A 27,204-nucleotide genomic window follows, 5' to 3' on the forward strand; every position below is an offset into this window, starting at 1 on the left:
CCTATGACCAGGCTGACCCAGAAGGGTGCTCCGTTCCAGTGGACGAAAGAGTGTGAGGAGAGCTTTCAGAAGCTTTAGACAGCTTTGACTACAGCACCAGTTTTGATATTGCCTACTGGTTCAGGGTCTTATATTGTCTATTGTGATGCCTTGAGGGTTGGCCTTGGGGCGGTAATGATGCAGGACGGTAGGGTGATTGCCTACACATCCAGACAGTTGAAGGTACATGAGAAGAATTATCCTGTCCTTGATCTCGAGTTAGTTGCTATTGTTCACGCCTTGAAGATCTGGCGTCATTTTGTACTGTGTGCCTTGTGAGATTTATACTGATCACCGGAGTTTGTAGCATCTGTTCAAGAAGAAGGACCTTAATTTACGTCACAAGAGATGGCTAGAGCTACTGAAGGACTATGATATCACTATTTTGTATCACCCGGGCAAGGCTAATGTGGTGGCCAATGCTTTGAGCCGTCGAGCAGAGAGTTTGGGGAGTTTGGCTTATTTACCAGCAGCAGAGAGGCCAATGGCGATGGATGTTCAGGCCTTAGCCAGCCAGTTTGTGAGATTGGATCTTTCGGAGCCCATTTGGGTTCTAGCTTGTGTGGTCTCTCGGTCTTCCTTGTTTGATCGTATCCAGGAGCGTCAGTTTGATGACCCTCATTTGCTTGTCCTTAAGGACAAGGTGTTGCATGGTGATGCCAGACATGTGACTATTGGTGATGACAGGGTATTGAGGATGCAGGGTCGAGTTTGTGTACCCAATGTTGATGGGCTTCGAGAGTTGATTCTAGAGGAGGCCCACAGCTCGCGGTATTCCATTCATCCAGGTGCCGCGAATATGTACCAGGATTTGAGATAGCACTACTAGTGGAGGCGGATGAAGAAAGATATATTGGGTTCGTAGCTCGGTGCCTTAATTATTAGCAGGCGAAGTATGAGCACTAGAGACCGGGTGGATTGCTTCAACAGATAGAGATTCCGGAATGGAAGTGGGAGCGGATCACCATGGATATCGTAACTGGGCTCCCACGGACTTTGAGGAAGTTCGATGCCATTTGGGTTATTGTGGACCGGCTGACCAAGTCCGCGCATTTCATTCCTGTGTGTACCACCTATTCTTCGGAGCGGTTGGCGAAGATTTATATCCGGGAGATTGTTCGTCCGCATGGTATTCTAGTTTCCATCATTTCAGATAGAGGTACTCAGTTCACATCACGGTTTTGGAGGGCCGTTCAGCATGAGTTGGGTACTCGGGTGGAGTTGAGTACAGTATTTCACCCTCACACGGACGGACAGTCCGAGCGCACTATTCCGATTCTTGAGGATATGCTCCGTGCGTGTGTGATCGAGTTTGGAGGGTCTTGGGATCAGTTCTTGCCATTGGTGGAGTTTGCCTACAACAACAGTTATCAGTCCAGCATTCTGATGGCACCGTATGAGGCCTTGTATGGTAGGCAGTGTAGATCCCCGGTGGGTTGGTTTGAGCCTGGTGAGGCTAGATTATTGGGCACAGACTTTGTTCGGGATGCTTTGGAGAAAGTCAAGGTAATTCAGGATCGACTCCGCATAGCCCAGTCCAGACAGAATAGTTATGCGGACCGGAAGGTTCGTGTTGTTTCCTATATGGTTGGAGAGCGGGTCCTGCTTCGGGTTTCGCCTATGAAGGGCGTTATGAGGTTTGGGAAGAAAGGGAAGTTGAGTCCGAGGTTTATTGGCCCTTTTGAGATATTGAGGCGTGTTGGGGAGGTTGCTTATGAGCTTGCCTTTCCTCCCAGCTTGGCAGGAGTTCATCCGGTATTTCATGTTTCGATGCTCCAGAGGTATCACGGTGATCCGTTGCACATGTTGATTTCAGTTCAGTCCAGTTGGACAAGGATCTATCTTATGTTGAGGAGCCAGTGGCGATATTGGACAGGCAGATTCGAAAACTGAGGTCAAAGAACATTGCATCTGTGAAGGTTTTGTGGCGGGGTCAGTCGGTTGAGGAGGCGACTTGGGATACCGAGCAGGATATGCGCAGCCCTTACCTTCATCTTTTCACTACTTCAGGTATGTCTCTATGCTCGGTCGAGGACGAACGAATGTTTAAGTGTGGGAGGATGTAACGACTCGGCCGGTCGTTTTAAGAATTAACGCTCCGATCCCCTATTAACTGCATTCCCCGTGTTTGTTTCTTCTATTGTGAGTTGTCGGGAGGATTTAATTGGAGTTTCGGAGAGTTTTGGGACACTTAGTCCCTAAATAAGACTTTAGGTTTTAGAATTTGGACCGTAGTCGGAATAGTGTGAAGATGGCCTCGGAATGGAATTCCGTTGGTTCCGTTACCTCCATTGGGTGATTTCAGGTTTAGGAGCATGATCGGATTGTGTTTTGGAGGTCCGTAGCTTAATTAAGCTTGAAATGCCGAAAGTTGAATTTTTGAAGTTTCCGGTTCGATAGTGAGATTTTGATATCGGGGTCGGAATTGAATTCCGGAAGTTAGAGTAGCTCCGTAGTGTTGAATGTGACGTGTGTGCAAAATTTTAGGTCATTCGGACGAGGTTTGATAGACTTTTTGATCGAAAGCGTAATTCGAGAGTTTTTGAAGTTCTTAGGCTTGAATCCGATGTTAATTCGATGTTTCGATGTTGTTTTAGGTGTATTAAGGATTGGTATAAGTTTGGATAGTGGAATATGACTTGTTCGTGCTTTTGGTTGAGGTCCCGGGGGCCTCGGGGTGGTTTCGGATGGTTAACAGGAAGTTTGGAGTTGGGAAAAGCCTGGGTCAGAAAGTATAAAAGACTTCCTTCGCGATTTTGGTCTTTATTCTCAAATATTTCAATTCGGGGTGGAGCTTTTGAGAGCAATTTCAAGGGAGATTTTCAGAGGGATTCATTGAGTCCTTGGTTCCTAAGCTCGTTATTATGGTGATTTTTATCATTTTAAGCATGACAATTTAAGGAAAATCAGTGGTAAATTGGGGGTTAGGGCTTGGTTAATCGGAGAGCTTTGAGTGGTGATTTGAGGGACCATTTGAGGTCTGATTTTGGTACTTTTGGTATGAATAGACTCGTGAGAGTATGAGGATTCAAAAAATTTACCCGATTCCCAGACGTGGGCCCGGAGGGCATTTTGGTCATTTTACCTAATTTCGCGTATTAGCTTAGAATTTATTTGTAAAATCAATTACTTGAAGTGTTATTTACACTGTGCAATTGAATTGAATAGATTTGGGCCATTTGGAGTCGAGTACTCGTGGCAAGAATGTAGTTTTGGGTTGATTTTGAGCCGGTTCGAGGTAAGTGGCTTGTCTAACCTTGTGTGGGGGAAACTCCCCTTAGGATTTGGTTTGTTGATAATTGAAATGCCTTGTACGTGAGGTGACGAGTGCGTACTTGTGCTAGTTGTTGAAAATCCATTTTCTTTAAGTAACTATAAATGTAATTTCCTTTTTTCAGTTCATACGGTGTTAATTTAAGCCTGCTATTAGCTTAGGGAAGCATGTCTAATTGTCTTAATTACCTTATTTGTTCAAACTGCCTTATTTGGATTATGTGTGGCATGCTAGGTTAGAAATACCAGTTTTTACCTTGGTATGAAATTAGAACTGAATTGAGTATTCTTCGTGTTGCTGCTGTGCGTTTACTTTGGGACTACGGGACGGTATCCCGGGAGATCCCCTACTTGTTTACTTTGGGACTACGGGACGGTATCCCTGGAGATCCCTCTGCTTGTTTACTTTGGGACTACGGATTCGTATTCCGGGAGATCCCCTGCACCTGTATTGATTTGGACTGTAGTGCGGGATACCGAGAGATCCCCAGCACGTATATTGAGGATACTAAGAGATCCTTGGGATACCGAGAGATCCCCAGCATATATATAGAGGATACTAAGAGATCCTCGGCATACTGAGAGATCCCCAGTACACATATTGAGGATACTAAGAGATCCTCGGGATACTGAGAGATCCCCGGTTTGTAATCTCTGCGTTGAGCTGCATTTATTTCCATGATTTCTATGTCTCTATTAAAGTTGCTATTGTTCTTTTATCCTGTGTTACTTTTACTGTTGCACTTAAGTATACTGTCTTATTCTACACTGTTATATCTTGTATTTCCTTTAACCTCAGTAGGTCCCTGACCTTCCTCGTCACTACCCGACCAAGGTTAGGCTTGGCACTTACTGAGTACCGCTGTGGTGTACTCATGCCCTAGTATCGCCCTTTCTGTATTTTCCCTTTGTCACTCCTCCTTTTTTACACACCTACCCCGAAGGATAACGTATAAGGGAGTTTTTCCAATTTAAGTGACATTATTTGAATTGGGATTATTTATTTATCAGAGTCGCCACTTGGGATAGGTTTGGATTTTGGTGTCCCAAGTCACCAGTTTGTCTTGAATCCCAACTCGAGGAAATTTCGACTTTCCAAATGAAGTATGCGAACCAGAAATTCTGACTAAGGAATTCTGTTGACCCGGGGGAAGGTGTTAGGCACCCCCGGATCCCGTGGTTCTAGCACGGTCGCTTAAACTATTATAAATGGCCTAATATCTGATTTTAAAACATGTTCATCCTATAGTGCAATTTTAAAATTATTTACCGCTTTTAATTGATTTTTAAGGTAGGTTGAACGTCTTTGGATCACGTCACATGAAATGCACCCGGATCCGCGACACATTTTATTCAACATTTTGTGATTTGGATTTGGGTCACATGAAATGCACACCCGAGTTTAGGAAGGTAAAATTATTAAATAACGCGCCTAAAGCATCTAACGCGTTGTTAACTTTGCGGGAGGCCATGAAAATTCGCTAAATGGCACGTCCCGATTTCTAAGTATTTTAATGTAAGTATTTAAAGAGGGCCACGTAATTTATGAATTTTGTTTGGCGCGGCGCACCTCGATTTATTTTGAAAGGTCATCCTAAAAGGAACTATTATTCTCTATTAAGGATTGTCTCTAAAAGACCTAATTAATTTACATTATTAATTAACTATTATTAAAGGCATTCAAGGAAATTCGGTCCTCAGGATCAAGTCCAAACTCAAACAAGAGGATCTTCATTATTGAAACCCCTTAATTTAAGTTGTTACTTAACCTGAAAGCCCAAGCCTACAGTACAAAATTAAACCAATAACTTCAATAATGAACTTAGGATTTTTAACGTGTTGGGCCTCAAAGCCAGTCCAAGAAGAAAGAAGGTCTGTTCAGTTTTTATTTGTAAAGATGTCTAAAACCTGGGCCTTAGAACAGGCCTAAATTGCAACCAGGCCTGAGCTGGGACTCAAGATCAAGTCCCATGGGCTTTCAACTGAGTGGGATGAATAAATTTAGAAGGCTGAAGGTATTTTTTTGGCCCGCTATTATGCAACTGGGCCCTATTAAACCCAATCCTTATGATCCCAGACGGCCCAAACAATAATGCAAGCAAACCAGTACTGATAGGTGGATGAAAGAATTAATTTCCCAATTTAACCAAACTTTGGCCCTCAATCAGTGTTGATTCAGTTTTGGAGGCCAGCTCTTTGTTTTGTTTTTTATTTGCAAGTACATGGCTAAATTACATTAAGCAACGGGTTTAAGACTAAAATAAACGACTAGATATTTTATTTTTTCTGCAGATCTATATGACTCTAGTCAAATGCCGTCAAAATCAAAGTTATGGAAATATACGCAACACAACAATTTTATAACTACTTTTAAGCTTTAAAATTCAAACTACACTTGAAACATGGTAGTAGTCCTTTGAAGGACTTGAAGATTCCTATACAATAAATGAATAGTAAAGTCTGATAAATTCCAACACATTTTGACACTTAAAACTAACATAGCTTGCAAACTAATGTATACTACTAGAGTTATCATGAATGAACAAATGAAAACATAGTTCAACAGTCCAAATTAGTTACAGTGACAGTTTAGCTAATTAATAAGACTAATTGAACTACGATGAACTAATGTACATAGATCCACAATAGAAAAACAGGCACAGCTTCATCTTATATCCAGTTTTGAAAGCTACATCAGAGAAGATCCAGAACATGTACCTGGAATTCAACAATAGAAGCCAAAAAAATGAGGGATAAGTGAGTTGGCAAGAAGCGGCAGCAGGAATCAGTATTCAGCAATCACAAAATGATCCAGAAATACGCAAGGAGGACCAGCTTAAATCCAATTAGGAACCAGCAATGTACCAATGGGAGCAGTTATCAAAATTCACACCAAATGGACCCCAAACACTTGAATACCAACTAAGTATAATTCATGTTCAACTTCTGAACACTCAGGGATTTCTAACAATGAAAACCTCGAAGATTTGCAGGAAAATTTGAATGAAACAGTGTTTTTGCTAGGTTTAGTTGCCTGGAATTTTCAGTGGTTTTCATTACTCAGAACCTTGCTAGGGTTTTAATTCTATGAAACTAGGATTGGGAACTTTTTGAATTTCAAAATTCAGATCTGTAGGTTGCTCAACTTTTGAATTTTTTTGAATTTTTTTCAGATCTCTAACTCTCTAAACTTCTAAAACTTTTTTTAATTTCAGATTTGTAGCTCTCTAAAACTTCTTTCAGATTTTTTCCCCTCTAAACTTGCCTTGCAAGGTAAGGGACTGCCCTTTTATAGGCCAAGTTAGGGCAAATTTCAGAATGTTCACTTTACACCTTTAGTCCTTTATTAATTTTCAGTTTTAGCTACTTAGTCCTTTAGTTTATGACTTGTTGGTCAAGTTATACTACCAACTTCCTGAATTTCAAATTAGAACCCCTATCTAGAAGCTTCTAGGGGGTTCCAATTCAGTTACTGCAAGATTCTCTAGGTAAATTACCTATACTACCCCTGAATTAATTCTAAAATTACTAACCTATGTCAAACTAACCCTAGCCCTTTTAAACTTGGTCAAAATGACCATGGTTAATCAATCAAGGGTTGGAAATTATTCAGCTATAACCAAACAAAACCTAATTATCAAAACCCCTAAAATTAAACTACCAAATCCATTTAAACCTAATTAGAACTGGAAATTAATTCCAATCAATACTGTTACGGGCTACTGAATTAGACAAAAATCTAAGAACAAAATTAATCATGCTACTATCAATCAAACCAAAATTAAGACTCACACAAAAAATAAAAAAACAGAATCAATGTGACACAGTACAAACATAGAAATAGTAATTAAAAACTTAACAAAAGAAACTAAAATTTGGCAAGGAAGAAGAAACAGGAGATGAACAAAGAAGAACAAAACAAAGAAAGAAAGAAAACGAAAAGTGAGAAAACTTACTGATTTTGCTTCAAACTGACTGACTCCGAATCTGGTTCCCAAATAATGTTATATGCTTGTTCTTTGCCAAGAACAAGCATATAATATCATTTTTGGAACCAGTTGAACACTGATAAACCCTTGAACTTCGATCCAGATTTGAACATAAACCCTAGATTTAGGATTCGAGGGATTTAAACTGGATTTGAGGGAATTTGGTTTGGGATTTGGGAAGAGAAGGGTGAGGCGAGTCCAGGGTGTAAGTTTGTGGGGTTTTGAGGCGGCGGCGCCATACACGGCGGAGGCGACGCTAGGGTTTCGCTTATTTGAACAAATCGAGTGGGATTCGAAGCAAACTAATGGTAGATATGGAGAGGGGAGGAGGAGAGGGAGCTATGGTGTATTTTTGGGAGCCATCGGAGACTCGCCGCCGGCGGAGGCGATTCCCGGCCGGCGGCGGATGGTGGGGGGACGGTGGTGCTAAGGTTTGTATATGGAGGGTGATTTGAGACGGAAAGGGGGGGCACGCGTTTGGACACTGATATATTAAAAATCCATCAGTTCCTGACCGTCAGATCAAACAACCTAGACGGTCAGGATTGACTGCAATTGAAACGACGCCGTTTTGAGGAGTTAGGGGCTGGACCGGGTTGGATCAGGTTTTGAACGGGTCTGGGGAGGGATTGGCTTGGGCTGGAATCAAATTTGGCCCAAAAACCGGGTATTTAATAAGACTGCCATTTTGCTTTTAATTTTCTTTTCTTTTTCTTTTCTTTTTCTCGTCATTTTTTTTTATATTTTTGTTAAATGCAAAATTAAAAATAAAAAGACCTGATTTAACTCTAAAATTAAACTAATTAATTTTCTAAAATTAACTATATCCTAATTTAAAAAGAAAACTAAGTAAAAATGCAAAAGGACTATTTTTCTGTGATTTTCTCTTATTTCTTGTAATGTTAATTAACTAGTAAACCTAAAAATATAAAAATGGGATCCTAAATGCAAATGTACTATTTTTTGTATTTTTTATGAATTATATCAAATAAAATGCACACAAAATGCAAATAAACACAAAATCATGCAATTAATTCCCTAAAATTAAAATAATAAAAGAAAAATCCTAATTTTAAGAATTCTATAGGAGTAATTCAAGCGAGGCAAAAATCACGTGCTCACAGCTGACCCTCTTTGCTCCGAGACACAAAGGGTTTTCGGGCAAAGATAAATGAGCAAACATGAGTGATTTTTGCCTGCTTGGCACTCCATGAGAAGCATCTTTAAAAAACGTCTAACCGAACCCTGCTTCAGAGGTTGCCTACATATCCTTGGCTATAAAGGAATCAGGTCAGTGTAGTTCTGGAAGTTTTGGTAGCTGGGACTACCAGGAGCTGTGATTTCACTGCTATTGCTGCTGCTGCTGCTTGCTGACCTCCTTATTACACCAAAAGGAAAATCAAAGCTAAGCTAGCTATGCCTATCAACTATGAGTTACAAGATTCCTATCTATAAATCTTTTGAAACTTGATCTTGTGTCAGGCGGAGCTTATGGCTTCAATCAAGTTTTGAGCAGTCCGCATCTCTGTTCACTTCAGCATTTGAATTCACTTCTTTTTGTGATTTTCTTCTCTTCTTTATTCTGGGTTGAGACTCATCCTTTTGGTCATATCGAATCCCTGTGCCTCGAGGTCAAACCTGCTCAGACACCAAAACAAACAAAAAAACAAAATTTTTTAGCCCCAGTTCACTAGGAAAATTTCGTGAGATATTTGTGACAAAATCTGAACTCATTCTCTCTTTTTTTTTTCTCTTTGTTTTTTCATTTTCAAGAATTGTATTTATCTATGATAGAACAAATTAGGGATAGGAGGCCCTATGTAAAAAAAGGCGCAACTCAGGGATTGGAGCCCTAATGTTGGCAAAAGGTAAAAAGCTCAACTCAGGGATTGGAGCCCTTATGTTGGCTAAAGGAAAAACGCTCAACTCAGGGATTGGAGTCCTAATGTTGGCTAAAGGGAAAAAACGCTCAACTCAGGGATTGGAGCCCTAATGTTGGCTAAAGGAAAAACGCTCAACTCAGGGATTTGAGCCCTAATGTTGGCTAAAGGGAAAAACGCTCAACTCAGCGATTGGAGCCCTAATGTTGGCTAAAGGAAAAACGCTCAACTCAGGGATTGGAGCCCTAATGTTGGCTGAAAGAAAAAACGCTCAATTCAGGGATTGGAGCCCTAATGTTGGCTAAAGGAAAACCGCTCAAGTCAGGGATTGGAGCCCTAATGTTGGCTAAAGGAAAAACGCTCAACTCAGGGATTGGAGCCCTAATGTTTGCTAAGGGAAAAAACGCTCAACTCAGGGATTGGAGCCCTAATGTTGGCTAAGGGAAAAAACGCTCAACTTAGGGATTGGAGCCCTAATGTTGGCTAAGGGAAAAAAAACGCTCAACTCAGGGATTGGAGCCCTAATGTTGGCTAAGGGAAAAAGCGCTCAACTCAGAGATTGGAGCCCTAATGTCGGTGATGATAGGCTATGATTGCGTATTTTAGTCGATTATTACACTTAAATTTGCACTTTGATTGAGTTTGAGCTTTAATCGCTAGTGTCTTGTACTAACTGTGTGTTTTATGCCTTGTAGGAGTGATTCCGCGCTATATAGATGTTATGGAATGAATTCAAGTGGTTTGGGGCTTTGAAGTCTGAGTAAAAGCTCAAGGAATTAAGCCGGAATCGTGTTTGGGGGTCAACGGATGATAGTTAGAGCGAACGAAGAATCGAGTAGGCATATTGTGCACTGTCTAGTAAAATAGATATAACTTTTTTCTCAAAACTCCATTTGTCTCCACAATATATGGTTGGAAAGCTAACTCAAAGGGCTACAACTTTCATGTTTTATGTTTTTCCAAATTCCAAACAGAACGGGGCGAAACGCGTAAGATTTGAGCCAAAACGAATGAAACCGGGAAAAAAGGGCCAGTTGGGCACCGCAGGCAGCGCCTGGCGCCACCTGTGGTGCCAAAAATAGTATGCACAAATATTTGGGCGCTATGGAGGGCTCCTGGCGTCGGGCTGGGCGCCGGTGACGTGAAATGTATCCTATTTCGCCCGGGACAAGGTTATTTCGGCCCTAGACCTACCCAACACGTATAAAAGCAAGACTAAACCTATTTTTGAACGGGAGGACGCCACTTTAGAGAGAACTAACATACTTTGGAGGAGAATCCACGTGGGGGAACACACACCATGCTTGGAGGAGGATTCTAACTAGTTTTTCTTCTCTTCTCTTCTTTTAGTTTCATAGTGTATTTGTTCTAGAGTTGTTGGGTGCTACATGAATGTTGTAGTTTGCAGCTTGAATTGTTCTTATTATTTTATCATATTGGTTTATTTATTCAATCTTGCGCTTAATTATTTGATTGCTTGATCACCAATTGAATACTATCTACGAATCTAGGATTGAACTTGGGAGAGGGAATTGCATATAAGATTGAGTAGAGCAAGATCATAACTCTTAGGGGGAGCGGATTTGCGGTTAGGATAGGAATATACCTAATCGCCTTGCTTGGTTATTATACGGGAATTATAAATGCGTTCTTGTTAATCCTAATTCCATAGGAATATAGGCGTTAGGTTAGCTTGAATAGGCGAGTTGTACTTCGGGAGAAGGCTACGAGTAATATTAACCCCGTCAATCAATAAACCAGATAAATCAATTAGACGATTTAAGTGGAAATCTCAACGGGATTGTTAGCTAACCCATAACTCTAGAATATTCACTCACATTGAATTCGTCTCTATAATTCGCCAACTTGTTTTCATTAATCTCTTAGTTTACTACTCTAGATTATCTTTAGTTAAATATTCATACGTTAGGATTCGCTTGAATAGATTAATTGTTTGGTTTAATTTAGTTTATAGTTAATCACAAGTCCCTGTGGGTACGATATCTGGACTTACAATCCTATATTACTTGTCGACCACGTATACTTGCGTGTGCGTTTGGGAGCAAAAAGTTTTTGGCGCCGTTGCCGGGGACTTAGAAATTAACTATTCTACTAGATTGGATTTTTACTTTTTTCCTATTCAAGTTTTTATTTTTTATTTTTTATTTTTATCTTAGTTTAATATTTTACTATCTTTGTTGAAATGGCATCTTGGAATGATAATTGGTCGACTATTGATTATTCTTATTTTGGTGATCCATACATATTGTGAAGGAAACCACACTTGGGGCAAAATTGTGCATCTCAATCTGATGTGTGGAATTTTTGTAATGTGTGTGGTTGTCAAGGTGGCCATTGGNCTTTAGAAATTTAACTATTTTACTAGATTTGGTAGTTTTTTACTTTTTGCCTTATTTCTAAGTTTTTTAGTTTTTTTTATTTTTATTCTTTAGGTTTTAATATTTTTACTATCTTTGTTGAAATGGCATCTTGGAATGATAATTGGTCGAATATTGATTATTCTTATTTTGATGATCCATGTCTATATTGTGGAGGACCACACTTAGGGCAAAATTGTGCATCTCAATCCGATGTGTGGAATTTTTGTAATATGTGTGGTTGTCAAGGTGGCCATTGGAATGGTTGTCCTAATTCTTATTATCCTTCCCAGAGTTCTTATTATAATGTTTCTAATAATGTTTATGAGTTTGATAGGAGCAATGAAGTGGAGGATATGGAAAGCATGGCTCGTATTATGGACATGATGAGGCAAGTAGTCGAGCAACATGAGATGATGATGAGGCAAGTAGTCGAGCAACATGAGATGATGATGAGGCAAGTAGCCGAGCAACAAGATGAAAACCGAAAGGCTTTTCAAAGAATTAGTGAAGCAATCATGAGAATGATGGCTGAGGCGGAGGAAGTGGCTGAAAAGAGAGAGTTCCCACCGGAAGAAAATTATGAAGAAGCAGATGTAGTGAGCCAATCTTGGCTAGAGGAACAAGCTCAACTAATAAAATCTCATGAGTTTCTATGTGATGGTCTTTCAAATATGACAGAACAACTAATAGAAGGAAGAACTGAGCTCAGGCAAGAGATAGACCAATTTGGCTTAGATATCCATGACCTGCACGATCAATTGAATAAAAAGGTTGAGGCGTCTGATGCCCTACAACCAATTGTTGTGGATACTGGTCAACTTATGGAGCGGAAAGAGGAATTCCCACTATTCGACCAAAATATTATTAATGATGCCAAGGTTGACGAAGAGCTCAAAATTGAGGATGTCAAAAATAATGTAATTTTGGAGTTGGAGCGTATTGGACCTCATTCTAAACATTTTTCAACATTGTGTTTGGTTGGTGACATGGGAATTGACCCAGTCGAGCATATGGAGGATTGAATAGATGAGGAACAAAGTATTTTTTTCTGAAATTTGTGATGTCAAGGAGACAAAACGACATTCCTCACTTAAAGGCCAAGAAGTACAAGATGCGATACCTATTGCTTGGTTCATTTATTTTCACACCACCACCCCAAGAACGTGACACAAAAATTGATGCAAAACTGGGGGCGCAATTCATATCCTCAAAGTGGAAGGAAAAGTGGTGAAAGTGATGGCGTCGTGCCGCGACGTTAAATAAGGCGCTTGTTGGGAGGCAACCCAAAATTTTTTTCTTTTATTTTATTTTATTTTATTGTGTTAATATTTTTTTTGTAGTATTATTTTTGTATTTTGTAGGAGTACGAGCATGGAATCAAAGCCAAGAGGCATGTGCAAAAGCGAGCAGGTGGTTGAAACTAAGTGTGAGGTACCCGCACAAGGGATCATACCAGGGAGAAGTCTGAGTATCCCGTGAGCTGCTAATTCTTCGGCCTTTGGCCTACCAGGGAGTTTCTTTTACCCTCTTGTTATTTTTAGTGTGCATTGAGGACATTGCACAATTTTAAGTGTGAGGTGACGACATTATCTGGGTGATTTTCCGTGCTATCTTAGCTTGGTAATAGTACTAGTTCTTAGTGTAGTTGTAGTACTCGTTCTTAGTGTAGTAGTTTTTGTTAAAAACAAAAAAAAAACAAAAAAAAATTTAGAAAAAGTTCAGATTTTTCCTGACGATGGATCTTTTGGACAATTTTCTTGAGGGATAAAAGTCCCATTAGAAATACTAAAAAGTTTTTTTTTAGGATAGTTAGGTAGTATCCCTTGGTTTTTCTTTGGGCGCCGTTTCTTTTCCAAGGGTGTAGCTCGAACCGGGTATTTTATTTTTTTAGGAGTAGTTTAGGAAGAAACTGAGTCGCTCCGAGATACTCATTGACATGGTTGATGCTGGCACAATAGGCTATGACATACATTCTGTTTTCCCGTATATTTGGTTTGAATTGTGAAGCCTAAGTAAAGTAAATAGCCTATTTTGTGACGCCTTTTCTCAGATGTTTGTCTTGTATGCTACGTAGTGCAATATTGCTTAAATTTCTTAATTATGTGTGCTTACTTGACTTGAGAGTTGAATAGAACCGTCTTGATTGAGTCATGTGCAACGTGTGTGTGAGGAATTGTGATTTTCTATGCTATCCTGTGTAGTCTAGAACTTGCCCCGTGTGTTAATTGAAGCGAAATTGTAAGTGTGCTAATCTAGGAGATGACGTAGGCATTTTCTTGCTTGATCATGGATGTGCTTGTCACATAAAAATAAAATTTTCCGTTGCTAGCCCCTTTGAGCCTATAGACCTTTCTTTGGCACCCACATTACAAGCCATACCCCTATTTTATTCTTAATTTAATATTGATTGAACCTGTACCTCCTAAGGCACTTAGTCGCTAAAAGAAGTAAGGTTAGAGATTGGGGAGTAGCTTTCGAGTGGAACCATGGAAGGGCCCGTTGGTGCACTAAAGTTGAAATTAAAGGTCACTAGCCGATGAACCTTATTGTATGGAGTGTGTGAAAATAAAAAAAATAAAAAAGAGAAAGAAAAATTTAAAGAAAAAAAAATGATAGTGAAAGTAAGTAGAAACATAAAACACCTCCAATTCTTATTGATTTGTGCTAGTGAAAAATAGAGAAGTGCGTAACTGAAAAGACGGCTATGTTGGATGTGGCAAGTGAATCGGTTGAGAAGAATATGAGCTTAAATTGTAAATGTAGTGTATTAAAGTGCTTAGGAGGGTTAGCCACTATTCCAAAATATATCTTACCCGTCCCTTAGCCTACATTACAACCTTAAAAGTCCTAATTGATCCTAGATTTGGCTAGCTTAAATTAGTATAGATATACACTACGGGCAAGCTTATGGTACGACCACGAGATGCATATGAATTCTTTGTGAGAGTGAGTGAATTGGGTTCAATTGTGCGATGTTCCTAATCTATATTCAAAAGTATATTTGAATGTATGGACTATAGTCACTCTTTTGTTTGTTGGTGAGGGCACATGATCTCATGAATGATTGGCAATGTTGTAAACTTTCTTGTTAGGTAAGTGCATGAATTGAGGGTGCTTAGTGGTTACAAGTCGGCTTTTGAGGTTGGGTGGTGACAAATAGGATGTTGGTATTGATTGAAGTGAAATATTATACTTAGGCATGCTTAGACGGGAATAATGTGAATTTTTGTATGTTCATGCTTGTGTGCCGGTATTGATCATAGTCTAGGGTATAGTGTGTGGGTAAAAGATAAAGTACTCCTCTATAATTGATACTTGTACGTAGTTGGGGGGTTTATTAGATAGTCCCATTGCTCGAGGACGAGCGACATTTAAGTGTGGGGTGTTGATGATAGGCTATAATTGCGTATTTTAGTCGATTATTACACTCAAATTTACTGCACTTTGATTGAGTTTGAGCTTTAATCGCTAGTCTCTTGCACTAACTGTGTGTTTTATGCCTTGTAGGAGTGATTCCGAGCTATATAGATGTTATGGAATGAATTCAAGTGATTTGGAGCTTTGAAGTCTTAGTAAAAGCTCAAGGAATTAAGCCGGAATCGTGTTTGGGTGTCAACAGATGATAGTTAGAGCGAACGAAGAATCGAGTAGGCATATTGCGCACTGTCTAGTAAAATGGATATAACTTTTTGCTCAGAACTCCATTTAGTCTCCACAATATATGTTTGGAAAGCTAACTAAAAGGGATACAACTTTCATGTTTTACGGTTTTCCAAATTCCAAACGTAACGGGGCCGAACGCGCAAGATTTGAGCCAAAACGAATGAAACCGGGAAAAAAGGGCCAGTTGGGCGCCACCTGTGGCGCCAAAAACAGTATGCACAAATATTTGGGCGCTATGGAGGGCGCCTGGCGCCGTGCTGGGAGCCGGTGACGTGAAATGTGTCCTATTTCGCCCGGGACAAGGTTATTTCGGCCCTAGACCTACCCAACGTATAAAAGCAAGACTAAACCTATTTTTGAAGGAGAGGACGCCACTTTGGTGAGATCTAACATACTTTGGAGGAGAATTCACGTGGGGGAACACACACCACGCTTGGAGGAGGCTTCTAACTAGTTTTTCTTCTCTTCTCTTCCTTTAATTTCATAGTTTATTAGTTCTAGAGTTTTGGGTGCTACATGAACGTTGTAGTTTGAAGCTTGAATTGTTTTTATTATTTTATCATATTGGTTTATTTATTCAATATTGCGCTTAATTATTTGATTGCTTGATCACCAATTGAATACTATCTACGAATCTAGGATTGAACTCGGGAGAGGGAATTCTAGATTGCATATAAGATTGAGTAGAGCAAGATCTTAACTCTTAGGGGGAGCGGATTTGCGGTTAGGATAGGAATATACCTAATCGCCTTGCTTGGTTATTATACGGGAATTATAAATGTGTTCTTGTTAATCCTAATTCCATAGGAATATAGGCGTTAGGTTAGCTTGAATAGGCGAGTTGTACTTCGGGAGAAGGCTACGAGCAATATTAACCCCGTCAATCAATAAACTAGATAAATTAACTAGACAATTTAAGTGGAAAACACAACGGGATTGTTAGCTAACCCATAGCTCTAGAATATTCACTTACATTGAATTCGTCTCTATAATTCACCAACTTGTTTTCTTTAATCTTAGTTTATTACTCTAGATTATCTTTAGTTGAATATTCATACTTTAGGATTTGCTTGAATAGATTAATTGTTTGGTTTAATTTAGTTGATAGTTAATCACAAGTCCCTGTGGGTACGATATCTGGACTTACAATCCTATATTACTTGTCGACCACGTATACTTGCATGTGCGTTAGGGAGCAACAGGAGGTTCGTGGGATCAGTTTTTGCCCTTAGCAGAATTTGCCTACAACAATAGTTACCATTCGAGCATTCAGATGGCTCCTTATGAGGCTTTATATGGTAGGTGGTGTCGATTTCCGGTCGGATGGTTTGAGCCGGGAGAGGCTCGGTTGTTGGGTACAGATTTGGTTCAGGAGGCCTTGGACAAGGTCAGGATCATTCAGGATAGGCTTCGTTCAACTCAGTCCAGGCAAAACAGCTATGCAGACCGCAAGGTTCGAGATGTGGCTTTTATGGTTGGTGGGCGGGTATTGCTCCGAGTGTCGCCTATGAAGGGCGTGATGAGATTTGGGAAGAAGGGCAGGCTTAGCCCTAGGTTCATTGGTCCGTTTGAGATTCTTGATCGAGTGGGAGAGGTGGCTTATAGACTTGCTTTGCCGCCGAGCTTATCAGCCGTGCATCCAGTGTTTCATGTGTCCATGCTTCGGAGGTATCATGGCGACCCAGCCCACGTGTTAGATTTCAGCACTGTCCAGTTGGACAAAGACTTGTCTTATGAGGAAGAGCCGGTAGCTATTCTAGACCGGCAGATTCGTCAGTTGAGGTCGAAGAGTTTCCCTTCTGTTCGTGTCCAGTGGAGAGGTCAGCCTCCTAAGGCATCGACCTGGGAGTCCGAGTCCGATATGCGGAGCCGTTATCCCCATCTTTTCCCTGACTCAGGTACTTCCTTCTTCTGTCCGTTCGAGGACGAACGGTTGTTTTAGAGGTGGAGAATGTGATGACCCAAACGGTCATCACTTGTTTTAAATTAAATTCTATGACTCTGAGGCCTTGAAAACCTCATTTAGAGTCGCCTCGATTTGCGTGCGCGGTCTGGGCGCGTAGCCGGAAAGCTTAAATATGAAACTCTGTGAAAAATGCTAAGTTTTGATGTTAAAATGAATAAATTTGACCTTGGTCAACGTTTTGGGTAAACGGACCCGGACCCGTTAAATATGGGACTTAGGCGTATGCCCGGAATCGAATTCCGAGGTCCCAAGCTCGAGAAATAAATTTTTTAGTAAAATTATTTAAGGAAATTGGAAATGAAATCTGATTAGAAAGCGATGGTATCGGGCCCGTATTTTGGTTCCGGCGCACAGTACAGGTCTTATATATGTTTTAAGTCCTTCCTGTGAAATTTGGTTGAAAACGGACGTCGTTTGACGTGATTCGGACCTAAGTTGAAAAATTTGATGTTTTATGAAGTTTGAAAGAATTCTTGGATTTTGAGGTTTAATTTAATGTTTATGATGTTAGTTTGGCGATTTGATCGCACGAATAAGTCTGTAGGATATTTTTGAGGTTGTGTGTATATTTGGTTTGGAGCCCCGAGGGCTCGGGTGAGTTTTTGGATAGGCCACGGGGTGCATTTTGAACTTAAAAATTAGCTGGTGTGTCTCTAATCTGCAGGCTTCGCATTTGCGAAGCCAGCCTCGCAAATGCGAGCTCGCAAATGCGAGCCATGCATCGCAATTGCGAAGGTGGGACTTGGGCAGGCCTTATCGCAAATGCGACCAAATGGTTCGCAAATGCGAAGGCCAGTCGCAAATGCGACGTTTGTCATCGCAAATGCGAAAATTGGGAATTTTCAGAAGGGTTCGCAAATGCGAACCCTGTTTCGCAATTCCCACATCTGAGAAGTCTGCGAACCCATGTTCGCATTTCCCATATCAGAGACCTGCAATTTTATACTTAAACGATTTTGAACCCCATTTTTCGTATTTTCTCAAACCCAAACACACTTAGGCGATTTTCCAAGAACAAGTCTTCTTCCAAATCAATTGTAAGTTAGTTTTTACTCATTTCTTTTAATCATTAACATCTTTTAATATGATTTCAACCTAAAATCAAAGATTTACATAGGGGAAATTGGGTGTTTTGGGTAGAACCTAGGTTTTTCAAAAATTGGGGAGTTGGACCTGAATTTGAGGTCCGATTTAAAAACAAATTATATATTTGAGTTCGTGGGGGAATGGGTACTCGGATTTTGGTTCGAACCTCGGGTTTTGACCACGTGGGCCCGGTGGCGATTTTTGACTTTTGGGTAAAACTTTGGAAAACTCATTTTCATGCATTGGGGTTGATTCATTTAGCACTTATTAATGTAATTAAGTAATTTGTGATTAGATACGAGCGAATTGGCGGTGGAATCAAGGGGTAAAGCTATAATTGAGACTTGAGTTGTGTTCAAGGCATCGAGGTATTAGGAGTTGAGTCCTATTTTCTATGTGGTATTAGTCGTGTACGACGTATAGGCATGGTGACGAGTATCTATACGTTGGTGTCTAGCATGACCGTGAGTCTTTATATTGTGAATATCTTGATTTCATTGTATCCTTCATGCTTTGGTGAGGATTTCTAGTTGTTGTGAAAAGTTTGTGGAAGGAATTGAGACTTTTGAACATCTTGGAGCATTGGCTCGAGTTATATTATGAATTGTGAAAGTATATGAGATGATTGAACCCTTTGGAGCATTGGCTCAAGTGGTAAAGCGAGTTATGAAGTAAAATTGAAAGATAGAGAAAGAGTTATTGAAATGTTCCCTTGCCGGGATTTAATTGTTTAATTGTTGTTCCCTTGCCAGGACTTAATTGTTTAATTGTTGTTCCCTTGCCGGGATTCCTATATGTTCTTGTTTATTTCCCTTGCCCTTGTTTGTGATTGTTGTTTGGGTGAGGAAGAGTGTTAAAGCACGAAGGGTGATGCCGTGCATTGTTTGCTATTGTGAGGAAAGAGTGTAAAGCACGAAGGGTGATGCCGTGCATTGTTTGCTATTGTGAGGAAAGAGTGTAAAACACGAAGGGTGATGCCGTGCCGCACGATGTACCATTCTGTGCCAATTCTATTGATTATATGTGAGGAAAGAGAGTAAAAGCACGAAGGGTGATGTCGTGCACATTTTATTATTCTAATTGCTTTGGTGAGGAAAGAGAGTAAAAGCACGAAGGGTGATGCCGTGCACGTTTTCATTATATTACTGCTTGGTGAGGACGGGATTAAAGCACGAAAGGTGATGCCGTGCACTTATTTGATTTCTGCTTCTTGTTGACATTGTGGTTATGTTGTTCATTTCCTTACTTGATGCTTTATTCAGAACTGTTATCTCCCCGCAACATGTTTTCCCCTCCCATCCTTACTTGTTTATTTCTGCTTTACTTTCCGCTGTACATTATATAACTGCAAAGGTTTATTTAGTAGTCTGGTCCTAGCCTCGTCACTACTTCGCCGAGGTTAGGCTAGGCACTTACCAGCACATAGGGTCGGTTGTGCTGATACTACACTCTGTGCTCTTTTGCACAGATCCAGGTCCCGGACAGCAGCAGTAGCTCAGGAGCCAGCCTTCAGTCCACTGAGACACCGAGGTAGCCTTGCAGGCGTCCGCAGGCCCGACGTCTCCTCTATCTTTTATTTCATTCTGTTATCTCATGTATTCGAGACAAACAGTGTTATATTTCTTTCAAACGGTTGTATTTAGCACTCTTAGTAGTCCATGGATGATGTGACACCAGTTCTTGGATAGAGGCACATGTTGAATTCCACATTATTGTTCAGCTAATTTAATTTAAGTCTTCCGCTTTAATTTCATATTCCGCTGTTATTTAAATATTTAACGCTTGTTGCTATGATTGATAAAAGGATTTAAAATGAAATAGGTAGGAGTTTATGATTTGTGGCTTGCTTAGCTTCTACGAGTAGGCGCCATCACGATCCCAAAGATGGGAAAATCCGGGTCGTGACATTATCAGAAAGGAATGAAGTAAAATAAGTTGCCTAAAAGATCTACAATCTTTTTGAGTTTCCAAGCGAAAAATAGCAAATAATGAAAGTGAAAGATCCATACCTTAAGGTGTCGTCGTGCATTGTAAACTAAGATTAATTAGCATTAGTTTTGCCAAAAGTATTTTTATTGTTTAATTAGAAATTGTATTTCAAAAGCAACTTAAAATTTCTTCTTTTTTTTAAATATTGAGTATTGGAATGACAAAGAGTGTGTGAGTAATATTGAGGATTCATATAGTTAATGCAAGTCTGGGTCGATATTGAAATTGGTAGTCTAACTTATAAATAAATGAAATTGACTTTATTTTGATCAATTTAATATTCATATTTTTATCAAACTTTTTTATAATGCTGCAGTGCTCCTTGGGCCATCTTGTGCATATCAACCACTCACCGGCTATCTGCTACCTCTTATTGACAGAGGTACCAAATAACCGTCACAAAGGCTTAATTAGGTGATGTTTCTGGCAACTTTCAACATTGAGATAATGTTTTTCATTTTTCAAATTATCATTTATCAATTGATCTCAATTATCTAGCACTAAGAAGAATATCAAAAATACTTTCATACCTTAGAATATATAGTTAAGATCCAGAATTCTGGAGTAAAAAAGTTCGCCACGTATCTCAATCAACTTAAACATTCTTCAAGAGACTTTATTGTTTCACCGTTATCATATTATTGTCATCAAATTGCTTTGTTCTACATATTACGTGTTTCTTTTTACGTTCATTGTGTTGGGTTAAACTAGCCCAAACATACTCTTAACATAGTGTGATATTGTTCACTTTGGACCAGGCCTGTGCAGTTTTCCCCAAAAGGTCTCACACCATTAAGAGATCCTTATATCTTATATATAGGCTCTTAATCTTTTCAGCTACCAAAGTGGGACTTTGTTCACACACCTAACAATCTCCCCCTCGAACTAACACCTAACAATTTCCCCCTCGAACTAAGTTTCACGTGGCTCACTACCACTATTCACAGGTCTCCCCCTCGAACTAAGTTTCATGTGACCATTGCCACGATCCACGAGTCAATTTTCGAGATTCACTGTGTACCACCCATATTGTTAGAGTATTATGGCAACCGAAGCCCGCAACTAGCTTCTTCTTGTGTGCGCACCGCACCGCACCATCACTTTGCCATCTCCATACTCGTCCCACCAAACGTGAACTCTAATACCAGTTGTTGAGCTAAATTAGCCCAAATACACTCTTAACACGAAGTGATATTGTCCGCTTTGGGCCAAACCCGCACGGTTTTTTCAAAAAGCCTCACACCATTAAGAGATGGAAACTTTACATCCTATAGCAAAGGTACACACCCTTTTTATTATAAACCAAAATTATTTTAATATATTATTTTCTATATAACTACCTTTTATATTTTATAGCAAAATAAGTATTTATGGTATATACTACCATTGAGGCATGAAATAAGGTATGAAATACATTTTTTATATTTTTTCTCTCTTAGACAACTGGATATACCTATTTTTATGGTGATTGTCGTTACTGTATTCATGAATACATGGCGCGAATACATGTGAATACATGCGCGTACAACTGGACTACCTGATTTTAGGCGCTTTTTACTATTGTATTCATGATTACAGCAGCACGAATACATGCGAACACATGCGCGTACAGCTGGACTGCCCTGATTTTAGGTGTTTTTTAGTGTTGTATTCATGAATACAACAGTGCGAATACATGTGAATACATATTTTAGGCGCTTTTTGCTTCTGTATTCATGAATACATGACGCGAATACATGTGAATACAAGCGCATACAGCTGGACTGCCTGATTTTTAGGCGCTTTTTGCTGCTGTATTCATGAATACAGCAGTGCGAATACTCCACCGTAACAACTGAATAGTAGCTATAGGAAGTAATTATGTATATGGTAACTATAGGAAGTTAATAGACAATAAACAATGGTGGCTTATGAAAATTCCTCTTAAGAGATCCCTTCACCTTATATGTAGGCTCTCAGTTTTTTTAACTACCAATGTAGGACTTTGTTCGCACTTCCAACACATTGAATAGAGCTGTCAATATGGGCGGGGCCGGGCTAGCCCAGCCCAGCCCACGTGGGCTTTAGCAATTGACGGGCTGGGCTGGGCTAGCCCACCATTTTGATGGGCCTTATAATGGTCAGCCCACCCCAGCCCTATGTGGGCTGCGGGCCCCCACGGGCCGGCCCATCATTTTTTAAATATAATTTTTATATTTTTTCTTTAAGTTCTAACCTTAAAAAAGATAAATATTTAAAAGTTAAAAAAAACTTATTGGAAAAATTTCACAAAACATTATAACTTTTTATATTGTTCCAATATATTATACTCCGTCCATTCCAGTTTACGTAAACCTATTTTCTTTTTGGTGCGTTTCAAAAAGAATGACCACTTTCTTAGTTTGGAAATAATTTAGCTTAAACTTTCAATTTTACCCTTAATGAGAAACTTTTATAACAACACAAATACTCTGGACTCTTTTTTGACTTGTTTAGAACCACAAATTCCAAAAGTCTTCTTTTTTTCTTAAACTCGTGTCCAGTCAAATAAGTTCACATAAATTGGAACGGAGGGAGTAATAAACCTAAAAAAAGTAAAAGACAAGATTATTTCATTCACTAAAAGTCAAAACTCAAAACGAACTATTCAAGAGAACGTCCATGACACTTATGGGATATCCAACACATTATCTTCATCAAATACATTTGAATCCGCTTGTGAGAAGGTTGTCTTAACATCTTCACTTTCATCTACATCTACAATTCGTTTGCAATATTAATTAGTTAAATATTAAGAATAATTACAAATTTTTAGAACTAATTAACGTTTTAAGACTTTGATCTTTTAATATGATGAGCTTAATAAACTTTAAGCTTGGGATACTCTTCTTGTTATTTTTGTGTCATACTTTTTATATTTTATATATTTTAAATACGTATTTTTATTAGGCCCACGGGCCGGCCCAGCCCAGCCTCAGTCAAGCCTCACGGGGCACGGGCTTACTCGGGTCAGGCTTAAAAACCTCGTTTTTAAATGGGCTCAAAAAATTCAAGCCCAGCCCTGCTAAATCACGAGCTGGGCTGGGCTGGGCCAGCCCAACGGGCCAAGCCCATATTGACAGCTGTAACATTGAACAACCTCAACTAAATTTCAAAATAGGAATTATAAAATTTGGAACCTTTAATAAACTAATGATACTTATAAAATTTTCAAAAAAAAATTATATATATAGTAAAAGTAAATTGTATGTCCTTTAATTTTATGGGATCTAATGCTTTTGTTCTTGAGTCGGTCTTGAGTCAACCCCAGTTGATTTGGAAATAGCATAGTAGTAGTAGTAGTAGTTATTGCTCTAGAAACTTTTGAATATAAGATAGGAGGCAAGGATGTTAGGAGTTCAATCATACCGCCAGCCCTAGACGAACGCACCCACAGGCAACATCAGAGCCCCATTGATAGGCTGGGGCGGGGAGGAGGAATCCTCGTCAATATTTAAATTGAACAATGTATAGGTCGGGTTGATTTAATTTTTTTATTTACCAACTCAAATTAATTGTTGATTTGCTAAATGTGTAAATCAAATCAAATCAATAAAGTTGCTTTTCTCAATATCAATTTTTTAAATTTTTTTTTTCGATTTTATCAATATTTTCAGTTTTTTAGTAAGGTCTCCATATTACAAAAATATATAACTAGTGCTTCAAATATTTTTTGTGTGCTAGTACGAGACATGAGATATTAATAATGAATTTAACTTGTATACATTGTCTGTCACTGTCACTGTGTAATGAACTTTTACGTTATTAACGCATTTTAACTATTATATCATATCATAAGTTAAACTCCGTAACATAAATTACACGAATAATCGCATGCAAGCTATCTGAATGTGAACACACTTCAGGGAATAGCTCTCAAAAAGTTGTCTCGTCATTCATAACGAGCTCGAGGCTTGAATGTATCGACGGACTTCACCTATAACTAAAGAGGCAAATGGGATAATTTCACATAAATACAACTTACACATCTGACTTGCAATATAATAGTCTGGTCATAACTTTACAAATCTGTAGCCCAAAAATAATCGGCTAATATTTGAAAAAAGAGTATTTTCTAGCTTTTTTATTCGGCAACGGAGTTTAATCAGGACAATTATCTTATTTAGATGAAGTCATGAGATTTTCTAATTCTTCCGTCGTATAATTTTGATATTTCTCCCCCAATTTGTCTTTACTGCTGCAAGTTGTCCCCCAATTTTTCGCTGATTCTACTTATATGGTAAAATTTAGAAACAATTGTTGCAAGTTCGTGATTTGGCGGAGAATCAACAAGGAAAGTAGATTTATACATGAATTATTCCAGAAAAAAGGAAGAAAATATGAAAAAAAATTTAATTTGATTATACATATGCAGTACATGTATAATGATGTATAACTATGTATAAACTTGTATATGGAATGTATAATAATGTATATCAAAAGAATAAGAGAAAGAGAAGAAGAAGAAGATAAGTGATGGTATGAACATATATACACATTTATATATAATTATATATATTTATACACAATTATACACATTTATACACAATTATACAATAATGTATAAGTGTGTATAAATATTGTATAACCACTATTTATACACACTTATACATTATTGTATAATTGTGTATAAATGTGTATAATTGTGTATAAATATATANCTTATGTTCAATATTACACCTCTATTTCAGTATCAAAATATCAAAAGAGAGTTTTTAAGAGGAAGTTAGATATGAAAATTAAAGAGGAGAGAAGATGGAGATGAAATTGTTTTATAAAAAAAGATAAAACTGGAACATCATCTGAAGAACTTGAAAATTGTCTGAATACAATACAAGACCTCTTTTTCATTCTCCGATGACTTCACTGACCATCGTCGACCTATTTACCTTGAAAATTGAAGGAAAAAAATGGAGGATGTCTGCAACGCTTCAACCTCTTTCCAGCAATTTGAGAAGAAACAAAAAATTATTAATGGAGGATAAACGCATTTTGTCTTAAAAAAATTCACATTGCACAAAAAAAGAAAAAAAGAGGACTCCAAATAGAAATAGCGATTTAGTCTCCTTGAGGAGATGTTTATTACAGTAATGGAAAATGCCTTCGTATTAGGTTGAATGAGAGAATGACTGCTGCAGTTAAAAGAGGAAGAAGCATTTGGATATAGGTTTTGGTGAAAAGTTGAAGAAAGAAAAAAGAAGGATAAAGGAGGCTGTCGCTAGGTTAACCAATGAAAATGGGCTATGCATTATCTGCAAAATGGGCTATGCCGGGTAAAGTTCCAAAACATGGGCTATTTTTGGTTCTGAAATTGGGCCGACTGACATAGGATGTAATTCTGTCGAAGCAAATTTATGTATTATGAGCTCGTTTTTAATTACTTTCTCATGTTTCTTCTAAATACTCTCTTTTTTTTTTTTTTTTTTTGCAAAGACGTTCGAATTCTATAATTTTATTTTGCCAGTGTACATAACTTAAACTCTTACTTTATTACTTCTGAATCTTGAATGACTTTGATAATCCGAGCTTGTCCTTGCCACATGTCCGCAAGAGTCTTCTTCCATTGTAGATGTCTTGGTTCAAGTTTCACGGCCAATCATTATAGAAGAGAATTTTCATGTATTTGAATTATCAAAAAAGAAAAATTAGGTCCGCAATGAATAGTGTGTTGAAAATATAATAAAATATAAATAAATTTCATGTGCATCAATACAATTAAACCAAATTATTTGTCATAAATAGGGATAAAGAAGGCTAAACTACTCTATAGAATGAACTTCAACGGGGTTGAAATATTCCAACCTTATAGGTTAGAGGGGCAAACTATAAATAACTTATATGCCTAAAAATAATAAAGGATTCAATTCTTATATATTGATAATATATTATTGATCTTATAAACTATGAAGTCATATAAAAAAGATAAATTTAAGAGATATCACTGACAATGTAATTTTTTTATTAAAAAAAAAAGGGGCAGCCCGGTGCACTAAGTTCCCCCTATATTCGGGATCCAAGGAAGTGCCGAACCATAAGGGTTTATTGTACGCAGCCTTACCCTGCATTTCTGCAAGAGGCTGTTTCCACAACTTGAACCCGTGACCTCCTAGTCACATGGCAACAACTTTACTAGTTATGCCAAGGTTCCCTTCTAATATTTTTTTTAACAAAAAAGTATCAATAAATTTTAACCTGTGATGAAAGGTTAGTTTCCATTTTTTCTAATATCACCAAATTAATGCATGTCAAGAGATTTACCGGCAGCAAGAAGCAAATAAGTAATCTAATTGTGTAAATTAATAAGCTAATAAGTAATCTAATTGTGTAAATTAATATTCTTCATAAATAACTTTTACACTAATAGTATACATAAATTAACTACAATATTCGAAAATGGAAACAAAATAGAAGTGTGAATAAGGGATGTTGTGGTCCAAGGGGATATTTGAACTGTACACTTCCATACCGTGAGAGTGCGAGCCCATCATTTGAGAAATATAGCTTTCATTGGGCTGAAGTGAAGAGTGAAGAAAAATCAGAGTCCTGTCTACATTGGTCTATAGCTCATTACCACCAAATTTTCAACTACAGTTAGGTAGTTTGATAGAATAACATTATCCCCACTTCGTGACCACAGTATAAATTAGTGCTCCCTCCGTTTCATATTAGATGAGATAGTTTGACTCAGTACAGAGTTTAAAAAAGAAGAAGAAGACTTTTGAAACTTGTGGTCTTAAAAGCTTAAGGGGTAAAAAGTTTGTGGGGCCATGACATTTATGTGGCTATAAAAACTTCTCATTAAGGGTAAATGGGTAAAATAAAAGAGTTTAAAGTTGAATTATTTCCAAATTTAGAAATGTGTCATTTGTTTTGGAACAGACTAAAAAGGAAAGTACCTCATCTGTTAGGACCGAAAAGCA

The sequence above is a fragment of the Nicotiana attenuata genome, unplaced genomic scaffold, assembly GCF_001879085.1.
Source record: "Nicotiana attenuata strain UT unplaced genomic scaffold, NIATTr2, whole genome shotgun sequence".
NCBI lineage: Eukaryota > Viridiplantae > Streptophyta > Magnoliopsida > Solanales > Solanaceae > Nicotiana > Nicotiana attenuata.